The following is an 18,129-nucleotide window of genomic DNA, read 5'->3' on the forward strand; positions in this document are numbered from 1 at the left end:
CCCTCTCGTGGTAAAACTCTGCTAAATTTAGTTATTATATGCCACACAGGGTTGTCAAGCGCACACACAAAAAAAAAGACTACTAGAAGAAAATTATAAAAAATGTATTCTCTCATATTTACTCATATATCTTTCGGTGTCTGAATTTCAAGAGGTCTTTGTGTTCCTTCAGCTTTTGCCTGTACCAGATGAGATTCTTAGAGATGTTTTAATCTCTAGTTTAAAAAGTCCTTACCTCCAGCTTAGCCAAATATGTGAATAATACTTCACATGGACAAAAACGAGGAGATTATTCCAGTTTTATGGCGAATTTTAGAGATCTTACATTTTTAGTTTTTTCTCTATATTTAAACAATTCTTAGGAAGCCTATCACTAATGAAAAGAAAGTAAAATCAGGAAAGAAATTTGTTAGGGTTGTAATTATACCACTTTCAAGTTTCTTCCCAGTAGCAACATATTTCATTATGCTGAAACACAATGCACTATCATCCTTTATTTCCAAAATAGTTCAGCAACTGTCTGAAAACCAAGGTTACAAGGAATTCTTGTGTTTATTAATGTTCTGAAAAAGGCTATTTACATAGAGAAAATCATGTCTTTTTGACAGCTCCAAAAATGGACTCTGAAGAAACAAAACTTTTTTATTTGTGAGTCTAGATAGTGCCACATCTGCTCTTCAGATGTACAGCTTACATTGTATTAGCTCACTCACTGTCTTGACAAGGGTTGAATCATACTCCTACTCCATCCCTACTGGCTTGTGTCATGTGATGCTGTAAACTCAAATCCAGATTTAGACAGGTCTAGGAAAAAAAAAATCAGCTAGATGAATTTACTTTCTGTGAAGGTTCTTCTTTCATCTTGTCATAGTGAAGGGTTATTTGAAAAAGCTTTGCACCTGCACACATTCAAGGGGATGTGCAGAAATACAAGAACTAGCAAATCAAATGGTAACACCAGGTATCAAATAAAATATTATAAAAGTGCATAAGAAGAGTCAACTAGCAACATGTCTATCTTCATTTCACAAAAATATTTTATTACCCTTTCTCCTTTCTTTTTATGTAAAAGGTAGCAGCCTATATAAAACAGGATAATGAGAGCTTTCCTATTGCAGCCAAGAAAGAAAAACTGTCTTCAGCTGTCTCATTGAAAGGGACTGTAAGCTTTTCCAAGAAGAAAAATAAAAGCATACAAAAATACTGTATTTAGCAGAGAATGTGAAAAGAAGCACATCAAAGAAAATGAATGTAGAGACAGATGTCATACACATTGCAACAAAGAAGGCAATTTCTTCAAAATTTGTTGCTGTGACTAGTCATACATCTGTAACATGCAAATTTTGCTTCTTTTTTAGAATGGAATGTATTTATACATTTATATCCAAAGGCTGATTCATTAATGAAAAATCCAGGGCCAAGGTTTTCAAAAGAGACTAATGATTTTGAGATCCCAAGTCCAAACACCTCAAATTAATTTTATGTTCACTCACATAAAATTGCCAGGTGGGGACACTGGAAATGAATTAATGCAAAAGGCATGAGATGCTTGACCAATGCACTGGGTTTATGCAAGACATCCCATAACAGCTTTACTAACCCTTTTAGTACAAAAATTACTGTGTGAAACACCTATGAGACCAACCGTTGATGGAAATAATACTTTCTAAATAATACTTTCTAGAAATAATATTTTCTTAACCAAGAACTTAAGTTTCAAGAAGCTTATTTTGATTTGCTATTTTCTGTAACTGGCTTTCATTTTCGGATTTTCAGAGTTTGTTTACTGCTCAATACATTAATCTTGGTAATTGTTTAAAAGAAAGACACAGTTTTAAACAACCTGTTACAGGCATACTTTTCTTAAGAGTCATTAAGACAGTGTGGTGTTCTTCATTTGTTGCATTGTAATGTGCCTCAAAGTATTGTTTACTTCAAATTAAAACTATTTAATAAAAATATTGTTACAGTCATGTTATTGACTATTTTGGGTAGTAAATATGTCATAAAATGACAGATATAAATCATAAAAATGGTTCTCAGTGCCGGAAATAACATCTGCCATATATTGGTGTTACCCTACATTCCTTACTCTTGGGCTGCATCACAATCCAGGCTGCTGACCACTGCAGGAAAGAATGAATGAGACCTTTACACTAGTGCTGTATGAAAGTATCCCCCAAAGCAAATTGATTCTGGAAAATAAAGTTGAAATGAGCTTTTTTCCCCTCCTCCCTCTAATGCAAGTAGGAGAATCAATATATTTGGATATTTCAGATATCTCATACATGTCTCTTGTTTACCCTTGCAGAGTATAACAAGAATTTAAGGGAAAAGCCCTTTTTTAGTTGTGGAAAGTATTTTAAGAGACTATGGGGTTTTTTCTGAGTTAATTATGGAGTACCACAAAGTCCTCATGAAGTGCAGAACATTAACCAGCCCACCTAACTCAAGCTACTAAGTTAAGATGTGCATCAGAAGCCTGCTCACAGAAGTTCTCTTAATTGTTGATGGCAAGTAACAGATGCCTCCAGACAGTGATTCAGATGGTGGGCTGAGTTGGTTTTTTTATCTACCCTCCCCTGTTGACTGTGAAAATTTTTCTTGTTCCTCACCCACCAGTTTTTGGTCTTATTACCATGGTTCCTCTAATTTAAACCTTCAGATAACAAACTTGTTTTTCTTAGTTGCCAGACCTCTCAAGAGCTGACCACAGATACAGTGGTTCCTTGAATCACAAGTTGAAAATCATTTCCATAGAGGCAGTAGTTGCTACAGCAACAAGGTTTCAACAATGCTTAAGCAATTAGCTGTATGTGGGATGAATCTTGGCTTTTATAACTTCTGTACCCTGATTGAATGAAAGTAGATTTCAAGGCATTGAAGGTTTGTATTGAAGAAGAAGATGTAAAATGAAAATTTGTTCTCTTCCATGGAATAAGGGAAGAATAACTTGCATTACTTAAAATAAATGTATTTGTCTTAAAGTAGGAGCCATTAAAATGAATCAAGGCTGTCTAATATTTCAGGAATTACAATCTAATTGCCAGGTCTCAAGAACCAGCAGTGTACCAAAAATAGGCTCTATATAAAGACAACAAGGCAAAGAAAACATCACAATTAAATGGTAAATGTTTGAGCCTTGGGGTCTAAGTACTCATTAGAGCAAACAGGCTTATTAGCTTGAAAATATGGGAAATGTACACATTTTTATTGCAAGGAAGAGTCAGCAGCCCTGTGATCAGAGCACTCACTGGAATGAAGTTGCTTGACAGAAACAGAAATTGTTAGGAGTGGCCAAATCAGGAAGACCACGGGGGCAAGGCTGCTGCAGTAAGATGATGCAGTGAGACTGACCGTCTACTAGAGGCACAGGCACTGGCTGGGGTGGGTTCTCTTGTCTCTCACTGGGACACTAGGGTCCCCTCTGCCATTGTGTCTTTGGGGCTGTGGGGATGAGATTTTGACAGGGTGGTGGCTCCTGTGAAGCCTCAGGAGAACATGGGAATATTGGGGTTACCTCACCTGCAATGCTCCTTTGCACTCCCTTGGCAGTGGGGAGGATGGGGTGGGAGGAAGGTTTTGTCACATAAGCTAACAGAAAGTTCAGGGACTTTGATCAAATTTAACATCCAACAAAAATGTTTTAGCCTTTGGATTATTAAGTGTTCAAGGTCATTCCTCTGAAGGTTCTTATCCTGTATCCAAGAGTTCTTGAATAAACATTTCAAAGAATTTTGTGTACTCTAGGGGGAAAACCCCCCAAAATTGCAATGAATCAACTCTTGCTGAAGGAAACCACTTCATGAAAAAATTTTTAACCAGCCATCACTGCACAACTTTAGTCCTGCACCTCCCAGCTGCTACAATCAGAAGTTGACGGTCACACTTCAGTTGTACAGATGAGAACAGAGCATGTGTGGGTATTGATTTTTGCCAGCAGAGGAGCATAACGGAGTCTTCTAGGAACACTTAGAAGTGATGCTTTAATTTTATTACCTTTACCCACATAACTTCCAGCCAAAAGAAAGACTCCTAATAGCTAAGTCTTTTTCTTTAGTTCCTCAGTTAAAACCATATTGACTGCATGGAGACTTATTCTTTATGGGGAGCTATAGAATGTTACACACTTGTGAATGGTTTATTACATTTCATGTAAAAAATGTAGCTAAGCACAATGACTTTTGCACCGCTGCACAAATTTGTTTTGTGTCCATCTTTTGACCAGAAAACACTGGACATTCTTAAGAGAAGATTCATACACTGAAGATGCACTTTATTATAAATACTGCTATTTTCAATTGCATTCTAACTTATGCAGTGTCCTCTGTGATATGCATTTTGATGAGTAGATAAATCAAAATTGAACAATCAAACTAATACATTTTTCTTCTGTCTGTATTTTGTCTGTATCTCTTAGTCTTCTTCACATGGCACATTTTATCAATAAAATTGAATGATCACCTCTCAGAGGGGCTTGCACAATAGAACTTAATTTTGAAGGCCTCAGGGATGGCTGAGACTGTACTGGTCATTGTAGTTTCTAGAGCAAACATATGGTTTTAAGTATAGGTTTAATTGCCTGTTCTCTAGATGTAGGGTTTTTTTCAGAATAGTTTATAAATTGTTTAGCTTTTTTTCTTTTATTAACTTGTCCTCATTTCCTTTTTGGTAAAAAAACATGATTGGTTTACAACAATAAGTACTGCTCATGGTCCATGGGACTTATTACTGGGAAGAAAGAACATACTTTCATCAATCTAAATCTGCATTTGATCAGTATCTTCCTATAGAGTACCACAGTCTCCCCTGCTGATGGCTTTTGGCTGTAACATACTATACTAGTGTTTTGACTGGGAGTCCAGCCCCTAGCAGAGAAAAAAAAAGAGACCTAGTTGGGCTTTTATGTCCCTTTACAGGAACACAGCCAAATCAAAATATTTGGGTTTTAGGCCTCTGGTCTTTAAGGAAAATGAAATAAAACAAAGGCAGTTTTCTATGGAATGTATATAATTTTTGATAAGAAAAGAAGATTGGTTTGGTCAAAAGTCCAATTTTACATTGAAAGACTTCCAATATGAAATGTTTAAGCTGCAGGTTTATTACACTTAAGCGTGAAATGTAATAAACCATGAAATAAAAATATACTTACAAATATGAATTAACATAACTTAATCTTTCAGGTTATCTCCTTACACTTACACACACACACACACACACATACTACGGAGAGACTGCTAGCAGGACAGCAATATTCATTTTACTTCTTAGTTAAAGAAGCAAGAATGAAACAGTGAAGAGATGTTTTCTAAGTTATAACCCTCAAATAAATTTAAAAAAATTATTCTCCTGCAAGGTGTATTGAGACCAACATCATTAACATGATAATCCACTGAGAAACTACTTCCTAGACTTTCATGTAGACACCTGTAAAAGATAACTGATCTTAGATAAATTTTTAGAGTATTAATTCAGTGAATAAGTGTGGGTTTTCCAATAGTATAATTTTAAAAGGATAGACAAAAGTGAATGAGACAGAGAATTAGCCTGACTTCAGATGTGTCATATCTGGTAAGTGAATGGATTATTAACTTTAATGCAGTAAATGCAATGTTAGTATCACGTTTAATCACATAAAATCCAAGATAATGGTTGGGAAACTCATTAAATAAAAATCTGTATTTTACAAGCCCATAATAAAAATAGTGACCTGTGTGTATATGTAAGTGGATAAGGTGGATGGTGAATATCAGCAAAAGCAGCAGAGGAGAGGAGAAGCAAGAAATAAAGACGCATTTAATCAACCATTTATAATTATATAATCCAGAAAGCAGCTTAATCACAGCCATATACCATGTGGTTTCTACTCTTGTCATTGGCTAAATCTTAAAAGTGATTATATTATGCTAAGGAAGTGCAGGGACCATGGCACCAGCTGCTGGATAGGTCACATGTATGCTTGCCTCTACCTGATCCATCGGGCTTGCACAGAAGAGAGATCAATTAGGCCTTTGATTAAAGTAATAGACAATAAAGGTTTTGTTTTCTAGGCTGAAATAATGTCTCAGGTGCAGCATAGATATAGTCAGATAAAATCCACTTCTGTCATGCCATACAGTGCTCCTAAAACTGCACATAGGCATTGGCCTGGACTGGTCAGCTGTGGGGCTTTTTGGATGAGACATCCCTGAGTTTCATCTCGCACCTCAGAATCAGATCTCATGCATTTATCTGTGGAGTCCTTTCAGAATACATGGAGCTTTTGAGGGTGGAAAAAGGTGATTCTATGAGAGCTTTGCAGGAAAAAAATAGAATGTGGGCCAGTATAGTAAAAATAAGACTGGATTATAATTCTACCTTGTAATGATCCTCAAGAAGCTGAAGAAAAAAACCCCTGCTATTCTGTCAAGACAATAGAAGAGATTATAAGCAAGTATGCAAATCATGTCTTTTATTTTCAAGTATCTTGGAACAATGGTAGTCCTGAAAGCCTTCAGGAACCAAAGGCATTGGCTTTTGCTCATTTTCACATGGCGGGATCTTGAACATGCTGCCCTCATAAAAAGCAGCAGTTGCTGTATGCTGCAGTGAGGGATGGGATTCCTTTCCAGGCTGTTGTTTGCTGCTCTCTGCTTTTATATTAATAAGCAAAATCTTTCAGAAATTAGTGAAGTAATAGAAAGTCTCAAGATAATGAAGTAACAGCCTACAGATACATGTTTGTGTTATAGACCAATTAGTCAGCAAACAGGGAGTGAAATAAAGCCAGGTTAGCCCATTACATTTAATGGACTTTGGATCGACAGAGATGATTCAGTGATTCCATGGACTGCTTTTGTGCTAAGTTTAGGACAGTTTGTTCTGTAAATACTTGCTTAATATCAGATGTTTTTTTGTCTGGAAAGAATCTTCAAGCAATCTTTGTAGAAGGATATCTGAAAATTTTATATAAACATAGGTTTTGAGTATGGTGGTTTGATAAAAAATTACTTTATATCAGTCTGAAAATTTCAGTACAAATAGTGAACTTAATTAAGTTTTACACATTTAAGTGTCTAGGCACTATAGGAACACATGCAGTTAGATGCTGAAGTGAGTGGTTTGGCCCAGTTTATTTCCATCTAGGTATTTCAAATAACTCTCTCTTCTTTTGCTGACTTTTTTTTCTAGGCATAATTATAGCTGCATACTTTACATTTCCAAATATACAACAGAGGTTGAATATACCTAAAGGTTGAATAAATATTAAGGAGAAGAGTCGAGGGTGAGGTTTTTAGCTGAAAAGGGAGAGACTGGTTCAGGAAGAAAAGGACTAACCCCAAATCTTTATTGGAAGGTCATATTAATTTTAAAACAAAATGTTTTCAAGCTTTGTTGTGGTTTTTTTCCTTTTTCTAATTAAATAAGAAGGTGGGGGTTTTGTTTTTGGTTTGGGTTGGTTTTTTGCTATTCTGAGTGTACTAAGCACTCTCAAGATTTTCCCAAGTGGCAAAAATTCATGGGCAGGTTGCAGGCTGCCATAGTAATTCCCTCTCTGAAAGGGAATACACCAAACAACAGCAAAAATGCAGAAAGGATCAAATAAATGACAGCAGAAAAATCTTAAGAATCTCATGGAAAAGATTTTGAAGTATCTTTTGAAATAAGAACTGGAGTATCATGACTGTAGGGATCACTCCAAAACAAGGTCATCTATAACTGACTTATATACTTCTTTTCTGTAGATGCAGCTGGTGAGAAAGTCATAACATTTTATTACCTCTTTCTGAGGTTACAAATTTCTCATTTGTAGCAATTTTTCTTGTTGACATCTGCCCCTGTTCTACCATGTCAGGAGAAAAACCATTGTGATTACAGAATATTAGTACAAAAGACCATAAACCTAGCTCTGCTTTGAACCCTTCCTCCTTCCAAACAACTCTGTTTTATTCAGCAAAACTCCTTTCTCCGTGCCTTCTGTAATAGCTGCTTGTGCCAGTAATATAAATAAACTCTCTCTCCTGCAGAGCCAGCACAGCTAGGAAGTACTAAGCTGCAAATTTTGTTCCATCTTGTGTGTCATCAACAGACCTGTTTAATAGCTTTCATCTGGGTACATCTCTGCAATTCTCTTGAGGGAAATAGGCTGATGGTGGCATCCACAGACAGCCTGATTTGGAAGTTAGTGTTGCACAGATGTAGCTAGCACCTCATTTACTTTGCACAACACTGATAACAAGCACTGATAAGCAACACGAAAACCACCCTAAAAAATCTTGCTGGATTCTAGGGAATGGAGAGGAAGCAGTCAGAAAAAAACCCAAACAACAGAAAAAAACCCAAAATAAACCAAATGTAAACACCCCATTTTATTTCTAAACTAAGCACATCTGATACAGAAATTCTTGAGATATAATGATGTGGTATCCACAATGCCATTAGCACAGGTATGTTTCAGGACAGGAACACTCATATTAAAAAAGTGAAAACTACAGACTAAAACATTGATTAGTCTGTACTAGGCATTTTTTTTTCTTTTTTTTTTTTACCACTTGGGAGACACTTTTATATTAAATTGGCAAATCAAAATTCATATTCATGGAAGGCTTGAAAAATATATCCAATATATCAAGCATGACAAAAAATTAGAATTACCTTAATTTTTTAATGAGAACAGTTTTTCCAAAGGCCTAAAAACATTCCTTAAGACAGCTAAGTGAGAGCCTTGTTTTAGGGTGAATTTTGCTTGAAAATGAGCTATATCATGATTTGTGTGGTCCTGTGGGCAACAACTCCAGAGCCATACAATAAAGGAAACCAGTTCTTCTGAATTCCCTATGAAAACGGGTTCATTAATTGTCTTAGACAGTGTGTCTGTGCTGTCCTGCATCTGTGCATGTTATAAAATGTGGCCAGAGGACTTGATTTGTCTGAACCTGCCTGTATAAATAGCCTGATCAAAAGTTGTGTAGAGTCTGCCTTGCTGTTAATCAATAAGTCAAATCTACAAAGAGAAATATTTGTGTTGGAATTGTTCATTATTACAATTATAGACATTTAAATAAAATTAAATGTTAGTAATTTTACTTTTAATTTATTCAGGAAGAAAGGCAATGTTTCTGACAGTGTGCTTCATGGGTCTGTTAGTAGATTTTAAAGATAAATCATGAAAATATTTTTGTGCATATATAGTAAAATGAAGTCTTGACATTTATAACTGTAGATTTTCATGTAATTCATTATATCAATATGTTCTCAATGTAATTCAATATATCAATCTGTAGGACAGTTCATGTAGGACTTTTTCATGTATGACATCAGTTCTACAAGTCTGAATTCATCATCTTATATATAAACTGTAATCAGATTTGCAGATGTCAGAATTCTCAAAGCATTTCACATAATATGTAATGTTCTGCTGCTTTGGTGAAAGGAATATTAAGGTCTTCAATAGATGAAAAATATCTCACTTCCAAATAATTATTATTTTCATTAATTATGTATATTCATCTATATTCTGGCTCTTGATATAAAAGTATTATGTAATTACCCTGAAGTTAAAAATTTAGTTGAAATACAGCACTTTTCAATGTGCTTTTACTTATCTCTTTTCCCCTGCCTTCTCTGAAAAAAAGATCTTGTATGGTCTTTCCTTGCCTGCTTTGATTTGTATTACTATGATCTTTTTATATACTCTGACCTTTTTGTTAAGACTTCCTTCAGACTGGATAGCCAGCATGATATATTATCACTTGTTTCTTGTGATAGAAGCATTTGTCTTATGCCCAGCAAAAGCTGACTTGATGTGTGCACAGGCAGAATTTCCAATACTTGCTTTTAAATTCAAAAGTGTTAATTTGCTCTCTCACCAGGTGGAGTAGAATACGTAATTAAAGTAACTGTACTGGAGCTGCAGAGGTATCAGTGTCTCTGTCTCTCACTGTGATACCCAAGCCTGGGGAAAGTTTTCCTAAAGCCCCAGCTTCCTAAATCATGTGACTTTACAGAATTTGCAAAAACTGTAGAGACTTCCTATGAGCCTAGAATCAAGCAAAATAAATGAAAACTGTTGGTTTTAATTGCACAGTTTTAAAAATTTGGTGTTCTCATTCATGACTTTGGGACACTGGTCGGCAATATTGATACAATCCTACAACAGAGTTAGAGTACACCATTTGTTTTAAAACAAGTCTGTATTGAGATAGAGGTAGACATGAAGAAGAACTGGGGCATGAGCAGACAGAAACAATAACTTCCAGATAAAACCAACTGAATAAAAATGAGGAACGTTGCTCAGTGTTAGGTATGCCTTCAGCTCCTGGATGCATTTCCAGCCTTGAAACCTGTAATTGCCATTGCTGAGTTGCTATCCGAATTCTAGCAGTTCTTAGACACAAATATATTCCACCTTACCGAGAATTCTAATCCATACTGCTCAGTTAAGAAAGGAAGTTCATTATCTTCCCATATTTGCTAAAGGTAAGAGTCATCTGCAGAAAGCACACAGGAAAAAGGTTGTTGAAGTCAGAGCAGGTCAGACAGCATGTTGAGGCACCCATTCTGCAGACCCCTGCAGAGCACAGAGTCCTGAGCCTATTGGCTGCCCCAAGTGAAGTCAAAACTGAAGGTCAAAATCCCTCCTTTGCTATAGGAAGGGAATGAGAGAGAATATCCTAAGATTTAAAACAGTAATGATGCTCAGGGATGATCCCATGAAGCAGAATGTTTTCCAGATGGTGAGGAAGAGACCTAAACAGCTGAATCGTCATCTCTCATTGATTGCAGAAATCATTAACTTGCAACATTATGTGTCTTATTATAAACAACATGGGATAAAACCAGAATCTCATAGTTGGGTATAGATCATACTCTCACAATGTGACTTTTATGTAAAAAAATGTGGGATTTGCCCAGCCACTGCCCTGGAGGGATGTCTGCTGAGATAAGAGATTTTGCAACCGCCCAGCAGGACTCCCTGGAAAGGTCTTTGAGTCAGGGTGAGGAAAAGTAGACCCACAATCCTTTGGGATACCCTATGCAGATCGTTCTGTAACCCATTGGTCTATCCCAGACTCTCTGTAACCCATTGGTCCCCTTGCTGATCCCCTGTATCCCTATAAAAGACCAATTCGCCTCTGTAGAGGGAGAGCTCTCATCCCTGGCCTTCCCTTCGCCAGAGGGGACCCACAATAAAGCTCCCTTCGTGCGTAACCAGCCATACGGGTCGAGCTGGTATCACTAAAGAGCTGACAGCTTCTGCAAGGGCTCCTCTGCCAGCAGCTGAGAGGAAGACACCGGACCTCGGGCAGGCGATTCCTTTCGGGACCATCTCCCCAGACCGGTCACCTCTTCCTGGGTCACAGCCTCGGACCCCACCACCAGCTGTAATAAAAAAAAATCTACTTTTGTAAATATATTTATATATATCAGTTTTATAGATCAAAATATTTAAAAGTTCCATGGTTGTACATCCCAGTTATGAAATGCAAGTATATAGTAAGTATGTGTGTTCAGAATGTGTCTACTTTGACAAAAAACTGAAGAAAGCAATATCCTATCTTGCTTAGCATCTAACAGTTCAAATATCCAGTGGGAAAAGACTACTCTCCAAGAATTATTTATTTATACGCATACTTGCAATATCTTAATCTTCAGTCTGAATCTAGTATATTTTTCTCTATTGAGACACTTTAACAATAAGGTTTCCTAGATAAATCATTATCATAATTTAGTAAAAATAGTGATTTTTAATTATTAAATTGATGTCTTCTCAAAAGGACTTGAATGTGGAATAGCATATCATAGGCAACAAAAAAGAACATCACAATGGAAATCACTTCTCAAGTCACAAAGTGGAAACAAACGGGGAATTGCTTTTGTTGTCTCTGAACAAAATTGAAGGTGAAATAAAAGAGTTTGGGAGGGATATTTTATGATAATGTGGACATGTTTGAGAAGCTAAAAGTTCTGAGTTATTAACAATTAGTTTTTATTAAATTGCTTAAACCTCCTACAATGAAGCTGATTCAAAATTTCTGCATTAATCCTGTTGCTGAGTAAAGCCACAATAAAATAGTCATTGAATATTCTACAGTTAGCTTTTACCTAGTCCTCCTTCTCTGCTAGCAGGAAGCCTGTCTGGAAAAAACTGTCAGTGAAATGGTAGGCTATAAAGAGTAACATTAGTAAATTCCATGTAAAGAAAATATTTTAACAGTGAATGACTGCCAAGAAATTCAGAAAGTGATTCTCAGCAGACGTATTTTTAATTCCTGATTTTGCATGTATATCCAAATGTGATTAAAATAAATCTATTTACATGAAAAATCAATCATATAAACTTTTTTTTGTGAGATAAAGACATTTTTCTGTAAATATTTTTATACACTTGGAAGAACCCAATCCTGCACACAATCACTATGAAAAAGTGTATGAAAAGCAGAATCTTTTAAAACAGCAGTATAAAATTTATGCTATGGTAGCAGCGAGTCTGTGTGAAGTAAAATGTTCCTTACCTAGGAATGCATTGAAGTGCAGTCTAAACCTTACCTATATCTATATTAAATACACTCAACAGAACGCTCACTAGGAGACCATAGCACCTACATCCCACTGGCCTGGTTGTCTCCTTCTCCATCTCCATTATACCTGCAGTCCGAAACCACACTCATCTTTACTGCATGACATAGCTTCTGCTTTTATAAAATCAAGCCTAGGAGCAACCAGTTCAGAAAAGACAATCTCTCAAACCTGTCTAAGGTGTATCTTTTCTGGTCCTACTGAACTGCTGTTAAAGTACAGCTATTTGCAGCAGTTTGATATATCTCAAAACTGTAACTTGTGGCCAACGTTGTCTCACAATTTAAGATATCAATAGACTGTCCAGAATTTAGTAGAATGGATTTTTATTGCAAATCTTCCTCCTGTGATTTTCTTGGGTTTTTTACATTTTTGTACTTAATCTATTTTATTCTGTTTGTTATTTTCACAGCATGATGGACTGAAATAGTTAGTGAAAATAAAACAATATTGCAAGTTCATGCAGTCAGGGAAGTTTTGGTTCATACAGTCCTGGTACTCTGATGGCCACCTCAATTTAAGTGTAGGTATTTTTCTAAATACTTTAAGAAATAACACTCTAACAAACTAAAGTAAGAAAATATTTCAGCTAAGGCATTCCATTGCACTTGTGTTTTTATGCCAAGAAATTTCTTAAACTTTTAGCTGCTTTGGATATTTCATGCTGTCCCTGACAGAAGATACAATGCACCCAAACTCCAGAGGTTTTTTGCACCTCTGTTATAAAGGCTATAAGGTTGTTGAGGTTTTGTTGCAGTCTGATTTCTGTGTGAAACACAAATGGCTGGGAAGTTTTGAGGGAAGTTTGTGTAGAGGACTGAGGTGATTGTTACATGGGAACAACATCTGTATTACATGCCAGAGTTTGTGTAGAGGACTGAGGTGATTCTGTTACATGGGAACAACATCTGTATTACATGCCAAGCCCATGTTAATCTTCTGTGATTCAAACAAAGAAGTTTGCCTTCCAGCTGTTGTTCCACCCACTGTCCCACACTGACACCTAGCTTAGTCTGGCACCTGGCTGGGGAGTTTTTGTCCTTTTCTGGCAGAGAGGTATTGGAAGTTTACTCCTACCCAGAAAAGAAATAACAGAAATATGTGCATCCTATTTATAACTAGTTTCATAAAGAACAAAAAAAAAGGTCAGATTAATTCTTTTTCTCATATGCCTCTCATTCTGCCTTAAAGATAGCAAATGCTAGAATCTCTAGGAAGTAGCCTCCATCAAAGCACCCACTTCTGTGCAGTCCAGTCAAAGACAGAAGAGGGAAGCTGCTAATTACTGCTATCCATCACTGCAGAGAGATGGCTTCTGATTTCTACTGCTCTGATAGTCAAAAATATTGTCCTATTTTTTAATATAATTTTACTCCTGACTATTTTGCATATTCATTCCTAATCCAGGAATGGCTTTTATATTGTAAAGACAATTATCTCACTTATTCGTAGAGAAAGTATTCTATCAGAGTTTTCAGTCAGCAGTCCGCAAAAGTCAAGTCTCCCTCCACATTGCCAGGTTTTCCATTTGATAATATCTTTCAGGAAATAAAGCTTGTGTTGACACCACAGATGCACACAGTGTAGACTCCTCCATGACTGCTGGCCCACATGGCTGAGTTCAGTAGCCCATTACACCGATGTGTAAAGCAAGTGGCTGGAGCAGCAGTGAGCAGCTGAGAGCTGTGCTCAGAAGTTACAACAGGCTGCATGCACATGGCTGTGCTGCTTCTGGATGCAAGCTAGCTTGTGTGAAACTAGCTTGGATATCTATTTACCAAATTTTCTTGTGCTTCAAGCTTCAGAACTCCCTTATGCGAACAGATGCGGATACGTCTTCAGTATCCTCAAATATTTTTTCATTTCTTGAGTACTGTGAAGTCATAACTTTCCTTGCCCTTATCTATTAAGCCAAGTGAGACAAAATGCAACTGTCCAGTTACAGGATAATTAAATTTGTCTTTTCTCTCAGGGCAAAAGTGTCCCCCCATACTGTGAAAGCACACTACATTTTTCTGCATTGTGAATACATTAGTGTTCTTTGATGTCAATACCTAAAACAGTATAAACAGTATTGCCACTGCTTTTTTTTTTTTTAGACATATTGATTAAAAAAGAGATTACTAAAAGTCTCTAGATCCTGTAATATTATATCCACAGTCTTGTGGATATTGCAGTCTTCCAAGAAATAGCCATCATAGCAAGCTCATGGCATCATTCCACAACCAAAGGGATTTCTGTTTGGTTTTGTTTTAATGATGCATTTATCTTTAAGGGCTTTCTTTCCCTTTTCACTCTCTGATAGTCCAAAGGCAGTATAAACTTTACCTTAACAAGAAAACACATGGATCTATATAATAAAAAAAGGCTGAAATAATGAATTATATAGATTTCCTGTATTCCTGAGATGTATGACGCAAATTATTCTATACATACAATTCAAAATGCTCCATCTATTTTCAGAATGAAGTTAAACATAATGACTCGCAATCCTATAATGGGTTTCAGTTAACTGCAATTGTGCCAGCAGAATAAGCAATACTCAGTGCTCTTGTTTCACTTAAAGAAAACAAAGATACAATCAAAGCACCCTCCTGAGGATCAACACTGCTCTTCATTGATGCCCATTGTTAGGCTGGAAATTATTATTAGACACACTAATGTCTTCAGGGGTTAAATAATTGGGAGAGTATTTAACCTGTGTCATAGCTAAATTAATTTTTTAGTGGTTTGCTTTGTATTGAGTTTTTCTGAATGTAAGCCTATACATGGATTCATTGCAGACACAGGTCCTTGGCCAAAGAAGAGAAGCTTCTCCTTCCTCCAAGGCAAAAGAGCAATTAGTTGGCAGCCTTAAGTATCTTCACAACTGCCTATGGGCAGTTGAGGACTACTGCCCCCTTTGCTCCACAGCAAGAACAGGCTAAAATCCCAAACTTTTTTTTTGATCAACAGTCACAGATCTGCCACTTAAGCTGTCTCTGTCTGAGTTTGATCACTCACCTCCATGCATTGCCTCTGCTGTCCATAAAGAAGCATAGAGCAGAGCTGCAATATTTTTAGTCAGTTTTTTCAAATCTCTCAACAAGCGTAATGATTTTAAACTCAACAACACATTTTTAAACAGGCAAAAAAAGTAATGTTTAAATCTATTTTTATTAATTTATGGCTAATGTACATCACATCAGTCTGAGTAGCATCTGTGTCTCCATGAATGAATGTGTAATGTCTTCAGTGAATAAATGTTTCCATCTGCTACTGGTTCTTAACCAAGAATTATTTTTTCAAATACATTCATGTGCTTTATTTTTAACATTTTCTTGATAAGGTATTACATTCTCCCACAGCTCCATCTATAAAACTTAATTTTTAAACATTTAATCCCATTCCAAATTGTTATTTGAGTTTTCAAGATTGTTTAAATTACCTGCTCCACTCAATTTATTTCACAGATACAGAGAAAATGAACTCACACTAAATGTCAAAGAACCTTGTTTTTGATTTTTTCGTTATCATTTGGGATTGGCAGCTAACCATTATAAACTAGAAATTAATTTTATGTTCTCTTTTGTTGCACAAAACTATTGTTATTAGTCCAACTAAACTGAAAAGAGCTCCATAAGGAACCAGAAAACTGTAACTCAATGTGAAACAATACAGAAAACAATTTTCACTTTTTTGCCCAATGGTGAGGGCACTCAGATGGGAGTGAGGGACTCATCACACATGTCTCTCAGGAAAGATTGCTGTTGTGGTTTAAGCCCAGGCAGCAACTAAGAACCACACAGCTACTTGGTCACTGCCCTCCCCAACCCCTCCCTGAGGAGAAGAATCAGAAAAATAGAGTAAGTTTTGCGGGTTAAGAATAGTTTAATAACTGAAACAAAATAAAATATAACGATAGTAATAATTATAATAATAAAAATAATAATTGTAATGAAAAGGAGGAAGAGAGGAATAAAACACAAAAGAAACAAGGGATGGATGCACAGTCCAATTGCTCAAACACTGGCAGTGCCCAGCCTGTCTTTGAGCAGTGATCATCCCTCCCAGCCAATTTCTCCCATTTTACATTCTGAGCTTGATGTTCTATGGTATGGAATAGACCTTCTGCCAATTGTGTCTTGTTCATGCTCCCTCAAGGCTTCTTGTGCAGCTTCTCACTGGCAGAACATGGAAAATGAAAAAGTCCTTACTTAGGGTAAGCACTACTCAGAAGCAACTAAAGCATCAGTGTATTACCAACATTATTCTCATACTAAATCCAAAACATAGAACTGTACCAGTTACTAAAAAGAAAATTAACTCTATCCCAGGAAAGACCAGAGCAATTGCCCTGAAGATTTTTGCCAAGTCTTTCCCGTGCCCAGCTTTCCTTTGCAAGACACTACTGAGTTTTGTGCATTCCTGGGCAAGTTAAAGCGAAGGATATGTACTGCACATGCAGGTATGCAGCTCCAATGGATGGGACCAAGAATTCATCCCACTGATGGTTAGGTCATGGTGTCAGAGGAAGGGGGGCATTTGGGCAAGGATTACAAGCACTTCAAATCCATCTCTAATCTAAATTCAGGATTATTGGATGAAAGGGAGGAGGGAAATGAAAAATTTCAGTTTTGTTCCGTAAACTCTTCTCTGACACCTTAACAGCATGTCTGTAGAAATGACCTCCAGGGGTGCCCCATGAAAGAGCCTGGACAAATTTCTGTAGGGCATTTCTGTGGTCTGAGTTTTCTCTCAGTCAGGATTCAGGACTATATGAGAAAAACTCAAGATATATTGATCTGTAAAATTAGCTCTGGGCACTTTAGCAGCACTCATGATTTACCATCTTTCCTAAGAGCAGATCCAAAGGTGAGAGCAGCAGCTCTGATTTGTCCAATTTGACTAAACTTTGTCAATTACCTAGAAAATGTAAAATGCTTAATGTGATCATCTGGAAGGGACATTACCTCAGGCATGGACATTGGAGTCTGCAATTAATGGGACCACTGGTGAACAATCACTTTTTCCCATTCAACTCTGAGTCTCAGATAAAATGAAAAACAAGACTAGATTATGGTTCTAAAAAACTGAGAGGTCAAATGAAAGTATATGGCTAACTTCTTCCCACCAAAACAATTTTTTGTGGAAAGACTGTGGCTGCAGTCATAATGCCCTGCTGGGAACAGTGCTTGTCACACAATCCTCTTGAACTGTGCCTGGCACTGTTTTAAATAGGCTATAACAATACTAAACAGCTAAACCATGACAGCAGGTGTGCTGGTAATTAAGCAATATATCATGTAATTTCTTTGGGTTGTGCCTTGGTTTTCTTATTAGTTTAGTCTATGAGAACATTGACTCCATTTTCTGTGTGTGGTTATGTTATAGGTAGCTGTATGCTGCTTCTGAGATTTTATATATACACACACATATGTTGTGGATTTTATCAAAATCACCTCTGTGTTGTATGGGTTTTATTTTTTCCATTTGAGTAACTGCAAAGACCATTAGATCATCTAGTCTGACCTCTCATGTATCAGAAAGTTGCATTTTGCTTATATCAAACTCCATTAACTCCCATTTAAC

The sequence above is a fragment of the Corvus brachyrhynchos genome, unplaced genomic scaffold (genome assembly GCF_000691975.1).
Source record: "Corvus brachyrhynchos isolate BGI_N302 unplaced genomic scaffold, ASM69197v1 scaffold32, whole genome shotgun sequence".
NCBI lineage: Eukaryota > Metazoa > Chordata > Aves > Passeriformes > Corvidae > Corvus > Corvus brachyrhynchos.